This window comes from Myotis nattereri, assembly GCF_964212035.1.
Source record: "Myotis nattereri genome assembly, chromosome: 2".
Taxonomy (NCBI): Eukaryota; Metazoa; Chordata; class Mammalia; order Chiroptera; family Vespertilionidae; genus Myotis; species Myotis nattereri.
In genome coordinates this window covers 159,566,266-159,579,739 of record NC_138076.1, presented here as the reverse complement: position 1 = coordinate 159,579,739, position 13,474 = coordinate 159,566,266, and the positions used below count along the sequence as shown (strand labels likewise).

The 13,474-nt window shown below is 39.0% G+C and overlaps 1 protein-coding gene across 3 annotated transcripts in view; it reads right to left on the bottom strand.

Annotated features, from left to right (window-relative positions):
* The window catches only part of R3HDM2 (R3H domain containing 2), a 175,931-nt gene that overhangs the window by 76,917 nt on the left and 85,540 nt on the right, over positions 1 to 13,474 (bottom strand). Inside the window, exon 1 of one of the 3 annotated variants that reach the window (XM_081084379.1) lies at positions 763 to 845. The exons of 1 other annotated variant lie outside the window; for it this stretch is intronic. The gene's annotated coding sequence lies outside the window, so the exon portion shown is untranslated. Of the gene's footprint in view, positions 1 to 762; positions 846 to 13,474 lie in introns of those variants that run through there. One more of the 3 variants, XM_081084377.1, reaches the window with a different exon arrangement.

Genomic DNA, 13,474 nt, shown 5'->3' with positions numbered 1-13,474 from the left:
TTTTCACTTCACATATATTACTTAGAATAATGGAAGCACAGAACAGAAAAGAGTATCAGGATAGAAAATAAAACAGTAATAAAACAGTAAGTTCTTAAAGGTACTGTTCCACATATGCTATCCAAACACATCCACAGAAAGGAAACCTTAAATTTTCCTAGGCTCTAAGTCTTCTGAATTTTTCACACTGACCTTTGCAGGCAGCCCTCCAGAGATCAGTGGTATTAAAATGGAGTTGCATAAAAAGGAGCAGGAAGCCCAAGCACTTAATCTAAAAAAAAGAGAAGTTAGGTTCATACCTAAGAGTATATCTAACGATTTCTTCCTAAAGCTTTGCTTTAGCTCTAGACATTCAAAATGAGAGTTTTACTCTAACAACAGTAGCAAGAAATTTTATATAACCACCTATTTTTGAGGTCTGCTTAAACAGTGTACAAGCTGCAGGCTCAGGACCAGTGCAAATAAGATAGAAAAATTCCAAATTCCAAAACTCAACCTAGAATTATTCATGGATGATAGGTTCCAGAAACCTGCTTATGAGACCGTTTCAAAATTTCATATTTAGAAAAAACAATTAGGCAAAATTCATTAGCAGTAGGATACATAGGGTTAATTAAGGCACAGTGCTTCAGCAATCCTGACTTTGACCCCAGCCTATTCGAAAAGGAAATAAACAAAATAGCATCCTTATCATTAACAACATATCATTTTGCTCTCAGTTCTGTTCAATCTACCCAGTTATCATCAAGGCATAGAACGCACCAGTTCTGATGGATTTTTCTTCTTCTTTCTCTGTCCCCTCCCGCTCAGAAGAAAAAGACTGCAAACAAATTCACTACGTCACTGGAGGTAGAGGGAATCCCATCTCCGCACTCTTTAGAAACCAAGGCCAGCAAACAAAAACAAGCCAATTATGAGAGACAAACAAGTAATCCCAATTAAGAAGCAGTAAACCCCCAGGGAAATTCTTATGACAACCTCAACAAGTCAAAGGCATGTTTTAGTAACAACACTGAAAAAATTCCTCCTAAGATGTTCATAATAATAATAATAAAAAAGCTTCCTAAAAACAGTAAAGGCAACATTGTTCTTCTTATCACATTCAAAGACTAAGAGACAGTTACATAAAGACATAGAACAGAGAGACATATTCACCGGCTGGGTGTGGATAGCTGTGGAATGACACAGTGAAGGATATTTATAGGGGATTCCCTGCTTCCTGCAATGTGCGTCAACAGCATCACCACAGAGAACAGAAATCACCACTATTTTCATAAGCTAAATTTGAATGAAGCATCGTTTGAAATAGCCATGGAAGAGGTAAAATCTGAATATAGAAAAAGTTCCAGCAAGCCTAATTTTAAAAATATTTTAAATAAAAAAACCCGAAAATGCCCCAAGACCCCCATAAAACTTAACACTTGAACAATCTCTCATTTCTCTAGTGTGTATTATATAGTTAAATTGGCCAAGATACAAAAGATATCTTTCTAGCTTCTCCCCTATCCAGTCTGTGGAGTTCAAGGGCTTTTATATAAAGAAATAAAAATTATCCAAAACTCACCCCAGATGGATCTGCACTTAAACCAACAGCGAGCTCACATTATTAATGGAGATCTCATTGTAAGAATCAGTTCTGCCGGAATTTTGCTGGAAGAAATTCCTTCTGGGAAACCTGTGCCTCTTACCCCACCCACAGTCCCCTCTTGCACCCTTCACCCTTGAATGAAATGCTGCGTCTTCAGCAAGCTAATTGCTCTGACAAGCAGCTCTGAATCAGTCCATGGCCCAGCTGTTCAGAGGGATGTCACCTAGAGCTCTGCCAACAGTCCACTCGTGTGCGCGTGCGTGCGCGCGCACACGCAGACACACACACACACACATACACGCGCACACAGACTGTAAGAGCACCCCCTTCCACCTCCTCTTCTCGTTCTCATTCAAGCAGTTCAGTGACATGCCTGCCTCCACACTGCTCTGAGGATGGCTTTTTAAAGACACAGCAGCAGCTCTTTTCTGCTGCATATATTGAGATGACAAAATAGAATCTTATTAGAGAAGAACAATGAGTTGGAGATATGTATTGAATTAAAAGTTCACTTTAAAAATTATGTTGCCTTTTTCTCATCTGCAAAATAATTGAGGCCAGAGAAATGGTCTTTGCCTAAAAGCTACAGAGCTGGACTTTAGAAACTAAGACCAAACCTAGTTATAGAGAATTTTTTTCCAGAAAGCTATATTTAGTAAAATCATTCTTCATTTTGGGGAAGAAGGTAGGCAACATCAGATACTAGTAGCTATCTGTTCCTTCTCCTGTATCTGTCCCCAAAAGGAGAGGGAGAAGACTTTGGCCATAAAATGGGGGAATGAGGAAGTTGTGAAGGCACCTTACTGATAGAACTGGTACAAAAGGATGAGAACTCAGTATAAGGATGGGGATAAGGATAAATAGATTAAAATAAAGTAAGTGGTACAAAGGACACCAAGGAAGAATAGTAATAGTTCTTGAAAGTATGTACGGCTCTGAGACAGAAGACTTAGAAGTGACCTTAGGCCCTAATTTATAAGAACCTAGGAAAAAGTAATAATGATCTATTGCTACAGCAAGTATGGACATTGTAGGTGGTGCAAGGTCTGCAACAGCACAAAATAACATATAGGAAAAGTCTAGTCATCCTGAGAAAAACAACAAAAACTGCCACAAAGACAACTAGTCATTCATTCAACCACATATTTCTTGTGTGCTTGTGTTCATACTATGGGCCAGACACTATGATATACTCTAGGATTATGAGATAGATTCATTAAGGGTCATACAGAAGAAGAAGAAAAAAAAGAGGATTCTGTTTTTTCTCTGAATGATATGAGAGCCACTTGGGGGTTAGAAGGTGGATCCTGAAGGGCCAAACAGACCACTGAACAGAATCTGGCTTTTATACTAGCAAGATGAGATACCATTGGGAGTCTTAAAGCAAAGAAATGCCATGTTTTTTTGTGTTTTTAAAAAATATATATTTTATTGATTTTTTACAGAGAGGAAGGGAGAGGGATAGAGAGTTAGAAACATCGATGAGAGAGAAATATCTATCAGCTGCCTCCTGCACACCCCCTACTGGGATGTGCCTGCAACCGAGGTACATGCCTTTGACTGGAATCGAACCTAGGACCCATCAGTCCGCAGGCTGATGCTCTATCCACTGAGCCAAACCAGGCAGGGCCATGTTTGTTTGTTTTTTTTTAAGGTATATTTCTTGTTTGCCTCCAAATTTTTGAGAAATTACTAGTGTACACAGAATTTGCAAAAAGAGTATAATAGCCATCTAGATTCACATACAGATCTAGTATATACTCGTATGTATACAAAAATTTACACATTTTTTTTCCAGAACTATCTGAGATGTTCTCATAATGACTTTTCATACCTAAAATAATTCCATGTGTATCTCTTAACAAAAAGGTTACTCTGAACTATGAGAATAACCACTGGCCACTTCCCAGATGAGTTAATAAATAACAGACATGCAAAGCAGATCTAAATATCACTGCAAAAACTCAGAAAACTGAAATGGCTTTGGAATTACCACTGACTGAAGGCTGGATAGAACTTTCAAGCTGAACCCAATTAGGTCAAATGTCTGCTAAAATAAAAGTCAACATTCATTACAGCATTTAAACAAAACCCAGACCCTTGGAATATAATATTCAAATTTTCCAGGACATAATCCAAAATTACTTGGCATACAAAGAACCAAGAAAATCTCAATTTGCATAGGAAAAGAGATTAACAGATACAATACTGAGATGACAGATGTAGAAACTATCTCACAGCTATTATAGTAGCTATAAGAAAAATGCTCCAAAAATTAGGAAAAACACTCCTGAAACTATGAAAAGACAGACTGCCTCAGAAAAAAAATTGAGGATATAAAAAAAGAAACAAATGTAAATTTTAGAACTAAAAAATATAACAATCGCCCTAGCTGGTGTTACTCAGTGGTGAGAGTGTTGGCCCACACACTGAAGGGTCTCAGGTTTGATTGCTGGATAAGGGCACCTACCTGAGTTGCAAGTTTGAACTCAGGGTGTGCAGGAGACAACCAATTGATGTCTCTCTCACATCAAAGTTTCTCTCTCTCTTTTTCCTCCCCTTCCCTCCCCGCTCCTTCCCCTGTTTCTAAAAACTAATGGGAGCCCTAACCGGTTTGGGTTGATGGATAGAGCATCGGCCTGAGGGCTGAAAGGTCCCAGGTTCGATTCCAGTCAAGGGCATGTACCTTGGTTGCGGGCACATCCCCAGTAGAGGGTGTGCAGGAGGCAGCTGATTGATGTTTCTCTCTCATCGATGTTTCTAACTCTCTATCTCTCTCCCTTCCTCTCTGTAAAAAATCAATAAAAAATATATTTTTTAAAACTCAATGGGAAAAAATATATAGCCTCAGGTGAGGATTAATATATATATTAATTGTATAAAACAACCAAAATATAAACATTCATTTGGTGTGTTCAATAGCAGAACAGAAATGACAGAAGAACTAGTAAATTTGAAGACATATCAAATTTCAATAGAAATATCAAACATAAAAATGAAGAGAAAAAGGGCTGGGGTGGGAAATAGATCATCAGGTCCTAAAAAACAAAAACAAAAACCAAAAACTCTAATATTTGGGCTATCAGTATCCCAGGAGGGGAGAGAATGTGTAAAATATTTAAAGAAATAATGGCTGAAAACGTCACAAATTTGACAAAGGACATAAACCCATGGAGTCATGAAGCTCAATACCCAAACAGAATAAACACAACAAAATCCACTTCTAACTTCATCATAATCTAACAGCTAAAAGGTAAAGACAGATAAAACCACCTCTTGGAGAAACCAAGATGGCGGCATAGGTAAACACCTGAAACTGCTGCCTTGCACAACCACTTCAAAATAAAACCAGAAGACAAAATGGACATCATCCAGAACCACAGGGAGGCTGGCTGAGGCTAAATTAGCACCTCCTTCGAGATCCAAGAACCAGTGTACCCAGTGGTCAGAGTGGGACCATCCAGATTACAACTACTCAGATCCATAAGGGACACACTCAGGGGGCAGACTCAGTGAGCACCAAAAGCCCCACTGATGCAAGTCTTGCCCCATAAGGGTGTCTGCACCACAGAAGTTCTCCCACCATAGACACAGCTTATTTTCACAGCCAGTTGGCCTGGAGGTCAATTCCCCCCAGTGATACCTACAATAAATCAAGGCTTAACTACAACAAGACTGTGCACAAGCCCACAAAGGGGTACACTAAGAGTGCCCACCTCAGGTAATTGGGGAGGCTGAGCCACTGGGCCCTATAGGACACCCAGCACACAAAGCCACTCTATCAACACAGAGAAGCAGCCAAAATGTGGAGACAAAAAAACAGGTCACAAATGGCAGAAATGGAGGAAAGCAAACTACTGGATATAGAGTTCAAAACCACACTTTTAAGGTTTTTCAAGAATTTTCTAGAAACTGCCGATAAATTTAGTGAGACCGTCCATAAATCTGGTGAGACCCTCGAGGATATGAAAAAGGACCAACTAGAAATTAAGCATACACTGACTGAAATAAAGAATATTATACAGAGATCCAAGAGCAGAATAGAGGATTTCAAGAATCAAGTCAAAGATTTGAAATATGAAGAAGCAAAAAGACACCTAACCGGAAAAACAAAAAGAAAAAAGAATCCAAAAATATGAAGATAGTGTAAGGAGCCTCTAGGACAACTTCAAGTGTACCAACATCCGAATTATGGGGGTGCCAGAAGAAGAGAGAGAGCAAGATATTGAAAACCTATTTGAAGAAATAATGACAGAAAACTTCCCCTACCTGGTGAAAGAAATAGACTTACAAGTCCGGGAAGCGCCCAGAACCCCAAACAAAGGGAATCCAAAGAGGACCACACCAAGACCCATCATAATTAAAATGCCAAGAGCAAAAGACAAAGAGAGAATCTTAAAAGCAGCAAGAGAAAGAAACTCAGTTACCTACAAGGGAGTACCCATACGACTGTCAGCTGATTTCTCAACAGAAACCATGCAGGCCAGAAGAGAATGGCAAGAAATATTCAAAGTGATGAATAGCAAGAACCTACAACCAAGATTACTTTATCCAGCAAAGCTATCATTCAGAATTGAAGGTCAGATAAAGAGCTTCACAGATAAGAAAAAGCTAAAGGAGTTCATCACCACCAAACCAGCATTATATGAAATGCTGAAAGGTATTCTTTAAGAAGAGGAAGAAGAAAAAGGAACTCTTACCATTTGCCACAGCATGGATGGAACTGGAGAGCATTATGTTAAGTGAAATAAACCAGTCAGAGAAGGATAAATACCACATGATCTCACTCATTTGTGGAATATAATGAACAACATAAACTGATGAACAAGGACTGATCCAGAGACGGAGAGGCATTGATTGGACTGTCAGGCCTTGGAGGGAAGGTAGGGGAGGGTGGGGGTAAGGGGGAAAGATCAACCAAAGGACTTATATGCAAACATATAGGCCTAACCAATGGACACGGACAATGGGGGGAGGGGTGGTGGTGAGGGCATGAGCGGGGGGGGGGGTAACATGGGGATAAGGACACATATGACATATCTTAATAAAATATATTTAAAAATGTAAAAAAAAAGAGCATAGACACTAGTAAAAATTAATGATAAAAAAATTAAATATGGAATTGCCATTTGACCCAGTGATCCCACTTCTAGGAATATATCCTAAGAAACCTGAAGCACCAATCAGAATGAATGTATGCACCCCTATGTTCATAGCAGCACAATTTACAATAGCAAAGATCTGGAAACAGCCCAAGTGCCCATCAATAGATGAGTGGATAAAAATTCCGTGGTACATTTATACCATAGAATACTATGCAGCAATGAAAAGGAAGAATCTCTTACCCTTTGAGACAGCTTGGAGGGACCTGGAGAGTATCATGCTAAGTGAAATAAGTCAGTCAGAGAAAGACAAGTATCACATGATTGCACTCAATGTGGAATCTAAGTAACAAAATAAATTGATGAATGGAGCGGATCCAGAGATATGGAAGCATGGAACAGAGTGTAGAATCTCAGAGGGAATGGGGGGAGGGTAGGTGGGTGGGAGGTAATCAACCAAAGACCGTGTATGCATATATGCATAACCCATGGACACAGACAATGGGGTGCTGAAGGCCTGGGGGGAGACAGGGGTAGGCTAGAGGGGGTCAATGGGGGGGGGGGGGAAACGGGAACATATGTAATACTTACAACAATAAAGAATTATTTTTAAAAAAATACTATGCCCGACAGGTATGGCTCAGTGGTTGAACGTCGACCTATGAACCAGGAGGTCATTGCAGGCTCGATCCCTATTAGGGGACATGCAGGAGGCAGCTGATCAATGATTCTTATCATTGATATTTCTCTCTCTCTCTCTCTCTTTCTCTCTCTCTCTCTCCCTTCCTCTCTGAAATAAATAAAAATATATTTTTAAAAAATAAATAAAGTACTATAAAATGTTCAAATGACTGAAAAGGCAGGGAAAGGGAACCATCAGAAGATTTAAAAATAGGAAGAACAAAGAAAAAACAAATAAGGTGGTAGATCTAAATCTAAACATATAAATAATTACATCAAATTTAAATAACCTAAAAATACCAATTAAGAACCAAGATGGTGGCATAGGTAAACCCTTGTACTCACTGCCTCCCACAACCACATCAAAATTACAACTAAAATACAGAACAACCATCTTCAAGAACCATCTGAAATCTGGCTAAATGGAAGTCCTACAACTAGAGAAGTAAAGAAGAAAGCATACTGAGACTAGTAGGAGGGGTGGAGGCACAGAATGGACTGATCCAACATCCACGTGTGCCATTTTTGTAATTGGAAGGGAGATTGTTTCAGTGGAGGCTGCCCATGAGAAGCAAGGGTGCCAACCCCACACTAGACCCTCAGCCCAGTGTTCCAGAGCTGGGAAGAGAAGTCCTGTAACTTTAGGCTGTAAAAACCAGTGGGGATTGTGGACTGACATGGAGGCTGCTGGAGACCCAGGTGTTCCTTTCAAAGAGCTGGTGCATGAACTTACTTGGACTTGATCCCTCTGAGTTCCAGCACCAAGTGGTTTTGGGGGAGGAACTGGATTGTCTGGCATCAGGGCAGGAACTCGGTGGTGGCTTTCTCTCATATAGGGGTGCTCACAGGGGTTATTGCTCCTGTGCTGGGACCTCCCCTGTCGCAGGCTGATTGGCAGCCATTTCTGAGTCTCCATCAGCCTGGCTCACACTTTTTGCTCCACCCTGGTGATTCCCTGAGACCCCGCCCCATCCAATTTGTAGCCCCACCCAACCCATTTGCAGCAGCTTTTCCATATGAATGGCCTGTCCTGCCTCAGGCTTCAGACTTTGCTAAAATCTCTCAAACAAGCTGCAGCTAGTGTCAGCAAGTCCAAACCTATCAGTAAAAGGCCCAATACCGGGCACTAGCACCAGCCTGTCTTTCTTCACAGCTGGGCCTAGCCTGGGCACTTCCAAGGCAAATAGTAGCCATCTGCAGATCTCTCTGTAGCTCCTGCCGGGTGGCCCCAGGAAGTGGCTGACTTTGAACCTCCCTGGAGGCCCAAGAGCCAGTGCACCTGATGGACAGCTTCAGACCATAACAGATTACAACCCTACACATCAACAAGTGGCACACTCAAGAGGCAGATTCAGTGAGCACCAAGTCCTGCTCTATAATGAGTTTCCTACATAGCAGCTCTCCCACTGTAGTTGCAGGTGGTCCTCACAGCCACCTGGCCTGGAGGTCAATTCCTCCCAGTGATGCCAACAGCAATCAAGGCTCAACTACAACACTGTGCATATAGCCCACACATGGCCAAATCTAGAGTGCCCAGCTCAAATGACTGGGGAGGCTTAGCCACTGGGCTCTACAGGACACCTACTACACAAGGCCACTCTACGAATCCCAGGAGACACAGCAGCTCTACCTAATACATAGAAACAAACACAGGGAAGTAGCCAAAATGTGGAGACAAATAAACATGTCACAAATGAAAGAAATGAAAGGAAACAAACTACTAGCTACAGAGTTCAAAACCATGGTTATGAGGTTACTCAAGGATCTTCATGAGAGCTTCAAGAGACTTAGTGAGACTTTCAAGGATCTTAGTAAGAATATAAAAAACATGAAATAGGACCAGTCAGAAATTAAGCATACACTAACTGAAATGCAGACTAGTTTATAGGGATTCAACAGTAGAATAGACTATTCCAAGGATCAAATCAACAATTTGGAATATGAGGAAGCAAAAAATTCCCAATCAGAAGAGCAAAAAGAAAAAGGAATCCAAATATATGAAGATAGTGTAAGGAGCCTTCACATTATGGAGGTGTCAGAAGGAGAGAGAGAGAGCAAGCTATTGAAAACCTAAGATATTGAAAACCTATGTGAAGAAATAAGGACAGAAAACTTCCCCTACCTGGTGAAAAAAATAGACTTACAAGTCCAGGAAGCACAGAAGTCCCAAACAAGAGGAACCCAAAGAGGCCTACACAAAGACACATCATAATTTTTTTTTAAGAGCATCTTTTTTTTAAAAAAATATATTTTTAAATTAATTTCAGAGAGGAAGGGAAGGGGAAAGAGAGATAGAAACATCAATGATGAGAGAGAATAATTGATCGGCTGTCTCCTGCACACCCCATACTGGGGATCACGCCCACAACCCAGGCATGTGCCCTTGACCAGAATCGAACCTGGGACTCTTCGATGCTCTATCCACTGAGCCACAGGCCAATGCTCTATCCACTGAGTCAAACCAGCTAGGGCAGACACGTAATTATTAAAATGCCACGAGTTAAAGACAAGGAGAGAATCTTTTTAAAAATATATATTTTTAGTGATTTCAGAGAGGAAGGGATAGGGAGAGAGAGAGAGAAACATCAATGATGAGAATCATTGATTGACTGCCTCCTGCATGCTCCACACTGGGGATCAAGTCCACAACCTGGGCATGTGCCCTGACCAGGAATCAAACCATGACCTCCTGGTTCATATGTCAACACTCAACTACTGAACCACGCCAGCTGGGCAAAGAGAGAATCTTAGAAGCAACAAGAGAAAAGCAGTTAGTTATCTACAAGGAAGCACCCATACGACTGTCAGCTGATTTCTCAACAGATATTTTGCAGGCCAGAAAGGAGTGGCAAGAAATACTCAAAGTAATGAACAGCAAGGACCTACAACCAAGATTACTCTGCCCAGCAAAGCTATCATTTAGAATTAAAGGTAAGATAAAGAGCTTCACAGACAAGAAAAAGCTAAAGGAGTTCATCACCACGAAACCAGTATTACATGAAATGTTGAAGAATATTCTTTAAGAAGAGGAGGAGGAAGAAGAAAAAAAGATAAAAAATATGAACAATAAAATGGCAATAACTACATATCAACAATTGAATCTAAAAATAAACAAGAAATCTAATGAACAAAATAAACTGATTAATAAAATAGAATCAGAGGCATGGAAACATGGAACAGACTGACGAATTTCAGAGGGAAGAGACGGGGTGATGGAATGGGAAGAGATTAACCAAAAATCTTTTATGCATATATGCATTACCTACGGACACAGACAATAGGGGAGTGAAGACCTGGGGGGGCGGGGGCGAGGGGGAGGGAACCAGGTGGAAGGCGGCAAGGGGGAAAAATAAGGGGACATCTGTAATACTCTCAACAATAAAGATATTTTTTTAAAAATTAAAGGCAGAAACTGTCCAAATAAATTAGTAACACTTCAAATATAATGACATAGGGAGGTTAAAAGCAAATACAATAAACTGTTCTGTATGGTACTTTAACAGTGGCTACATTATACATTTTTTAAAAACCTACAGAATTGTACAACACAAAGAGTAAAACCTAACATAAATTAGGGACTTTAGCTAATAATAACTGCATATCAATATTGGTTCATCAATTGTAACACATGTACTACACATGCAAAATATTAATAATAGGGCAAAATGTGTGTGTACTGGGGGAGGGTGGTATATGGAAATTCTGTACTTTCTGCTTCATTTTTTTGTAAACTTTTAAAACTGTTTACAAAATAAAGTTGACTAATTTAAATTTAGAAAGATACATCATACAAACACTAATTTAAAAAGAAGTGGAAGGGTATATTAATATTAGACAAAGCAGATTTCAGAGCAAAGGAATTACCAGGGACAAAGAACACTACATAATGGTAAAAGGAACAACTCACCAAGAAGACAATTTTAAAAGCCTATGTACCTAATAACAATTTCAAAATACACAAAGCAATAACTGAGAACTGAAAGGAAAAACAGACAAATGCATAATTACAGCTGGATATTTCAGCTTGGCTGGCATGGCTCAGTGGTTGAATGTAGACCTATGAACCAGAAGGTCACAGTTTGATTCCAGGTCAGGGCATATTCCCCAGGTTGCAGGCTCAACCCACATTGTGGGGCATGCAGGAGGCAGTTAGTCAATGATTCTCACATTGATGTTTCTATCTCTCCCTCTCCCTTTCTCTCTGAAATCAATAAAAAAAATTTTAAAAACAGTTGGATATTTCAACACCCCTCTTTCAGGGATATACTCATTAGACCAAAAATTAGGAAGGAGGCAATATCATCAAACTACAGGATTTAATTGACATTTTTAGAACACTCCTACAAAAAACAGAAAACATATTCTTTCCAAATGTTCATGGAACATTCACTAAGATAGACTATATATGCTGAGTCATAAAACAACATTGACAAATAAAAGAAATGAAATCATACATAGTATATTCTCTGACCATAAGAAATTAAACTAGAAATCAGTAACAAAAATAGAACAGAAAAATATCTAAACACTTGAAAACTAAAAACACCCTTCTAAAAAACCCATGAATCAAAGAGATAATCTCAAAGGAAAATATTTTAAACTGAACAAGGACATAAATATAACAAATTATAATTTGTGGGATGCAAACTAAAAGTACTTAGAGGGAAAAATATATGTAGCACTAAATGCTTATATTAGAAAAGTAACATCGTGTACTAAATATCTGTATCCTTCCAAAATTCATATGTTGAAGCCCTAACCCAGTATAGCTTTATTTGGAACAGGCCTCTAAGGTACTAATTAAGGTTAAATGAGGTCACACCTATGGAGCCCTTATAAGATTAGTGCCCTTATAAGAAGAGACACCAAAGAACTTGTGCTTTCTTTCCGTAGGCACACATAAGAGGAGGTCATAATGAATACACAGCCACAGGGCAGCTGCCTACAATCCAAACGAAGAGGCCTCAGAATGAAACCTACATTGCTGGCACCTTGATCTTGGACTTCCCAGCCTCCAAACTGTGAGAAATAATTTTGTGTTTGTGCTATTTTGTTATGGTAGCCCAAGCTAACCAATATAAGCAGAAAGATCTCTTATAATCTAACTTTCTACCTTAAGAAACTAAAAGAAGGAAAAATAAACTCAAAATAATCAGAATGAAGACAATAAAGAGCAGAAATCAATGAAATTGAAGACAGAAAAAACCAATGACACTAAAAGCTAATTTTTTAAAAAGATCGATGAAAATGACAAATTTCTATCAAGAACGACAAAGAGAGAAAACACATAACAGAAATGAAAACCAATCACTACAGATCCTGCAGACATTAAAAAGATAATAAAGGAGTATTACCTACAATTCTAAACACATAAATTCAACTACAGTGGGGCCTTGACTTACGAGTTTAATTCGTTCCGAGACCGAGCTCGTTAAGGAGCTCGTTAACTCAAATTACTCTATCAACTCAATGCAAAAAATCGGCTGAGAGACAGCTGGTATCTCAAAAAAACTCGTTAGTCGGGACACTCGTAAGTCAAGGCCCCACTGTACTTAGTTGAAATAGACAACTTACTTAAAAACCATAAATTTTCAAGGCACCCTAGATGAATTAGATAACTTGAATAATCTTGTAACTATTAAAGAAATCTATAGGCCTAGATATTTTCTCTGGCACATTTAGCACACACAGAAAAAATAGTACCAATTCTATATAATTTCTTTAGAAAATGAAAGAAATTTTCTCTCTCTCTCCTCCCTTCCTCTCTGAAATCAATACTTTCCAATTCATTTTAAGAGGCCAACATTATTCTGATACTCAAACCAGGCAAAGATATTGTAAGAAAACTACAAATATCCTCACAAACAAAGATGCTAAATGTCTTAAAAGATATTAGCAGATCAAATCTAGTGATACATAAAAAAAGAAAAATACATTATAACCAAGAGGATTTTATTCCTAAGAATCAAAGCTGGTTCAGTTTTACAAAAGCTATCAATGTAATCCACCATACTGAGTCTAAAGAAGAAAAAAACACATGACCATTTCAAATGCTGCAGAGAAAGCATTTAACAAAATTCAAGGTTCACTTATAATAAAAACT